General features: G+C 37.0%; 1 non-coding gene across 1 annotated transcript; it reads left to right on the forward strand.

Moving 5' to 3' along the window:
• The first annotated feature begins 420 nt into the window (after window positions 1–420).
• LOC148578138 (small nucleolar RNA R71) lies at window positions 421–528 on the forward strand. Its single transcript, XR_015904052.1, has one exon. It is a non-coding gene; the product is annotated as a small nucleolar RNA R71 (small nucleolar RNA).
• The last annotated feature ends 887 nt before the right edge of the window (window positions 529–1415 follow it).

The following is a 1415-nucleotide window of genomic DNA, read 5'->3' on the forward strand; positions in this document are numbered from 1 at the left end:
GATGATTTCTCCATGATGAGTTATAGGTTTTTCCATAAGGTTCACCTCTGCTATTGCAGGGTTCTCAGGATCATAAGCTTCTTCTTTATAAGAAGCCTCTTGAGTACTGTTGGATGCAGCTTGCATTCCATTCAGACTCTGAGAGATCATATTGACTTGCTGAGTCAATATTTTGTTCTGAGCCAATATGGCATTCAGAGTATCAACCTCAAGAACTCCCTTCTTCATAGGCGTCCCATTATTCACAGGATTCCTTTCAGAAGTGTACATAAACTGGTTATTTGCAACCATGTCAATGAGTTCTTGAGCTTCTGCAGGCGTTTTCTTTAGGTGAATGGATTCACCTGCAGAATTATCCAATGACATCTTTGATAGCTCAGATAAACCATCATAGAATATATCCAGGATGGTCCATTCTGAAAGCATGTCAGAAGGACACTTTTTGGTTAGCTGCTTGTATCTTTCCCAAGCTTCATAGAGGGATTCACCTTCCTTCTGTCTGAAGGTCTGAACATCCACTCTAAGCTTGCTCAACTTTTAAGGAGGAAAGAACTTGGCTAAGAAAGCCGTGACCAGCTTATCCCAAGAGTTCAGGCTATCTCTGGGTTGAGAGTCCAACCACACTCTAGCTCTGTCTCTTACAGCAAAAGGGAAAAGCATGAGCCTGTAGACTTCAGGATCTACTCCATTAGTCTTAACAGTATCACAGATCTGCAAGAATTCAGTTAAGAACTGAAAAGGATCTTCAGATGGAAGTCCATGAAACTTGCAATTTTGCTGCATCAGAGAAACTAATTGAGGTTTCAGCTCAAAGTTGTTTGCTCCAATGGCAGGAATGGAGATGCTTCTTCCATGTAAATTGGAATTAGGTGCAGTAAAGTCACCAAGCATCCTCCTTGCATTATTATTATTTTTGGCTGCCATCTCCTCTTCCTGTTCGAAAATTTCTGAAAGGTTATCTCTAGATTGTTGTAATTTAGCTTCTCTTAGTTTTCTCTTCAGAGTCCTTTCAGGTTCTGGATCTGCTTCAACAAGAATATTCTTGTCCTTGCTCCTGCTCATATGACAAAGAAGAAGGCACAGAAAAAATAATAATAATATGGATCCTTTATACCACAGTATAGAGGTCCTTGTGTTAGTAGAAGAAAAGAAGAAGACAAAGAATGTGATGTAAAGAAAGAAACACAACTGTGAGGAGGGCAGAGATCTGAGATGAGATGTTAGTGAATGAATAAATAAATAGAAGGAGATGAGAGAGAAGGAATTTTCGAAAATAAATTTTGAAAAAGAGTTAGTGATTTTTGAAAATAGTTTTTGAAAAAGGTTAGTATTTTTTTTTTGAAAAATTTTAAAATCAAAAATAAAAATAGTTAGTTAATAAAAAAAAAATTTTTGAAAAAGAGGGAAGATATTTT

The sequence above is a fragment of the Arachis ipaensis genome, chromosome B1 (genome assembly GCF_059453495.1).
Source record: "Arachis ipaensis isolate K30076 ecotype BB chromosome B1, ASM5945349v1, whole genome shotgun sequence".
Taxonomy (NCBI): Eukaryota; Viridiplantae; Streptophyta; class Magnoliopsida; order Fabales; family Fabaceae; genus Arachis; species Arachis ipaensis.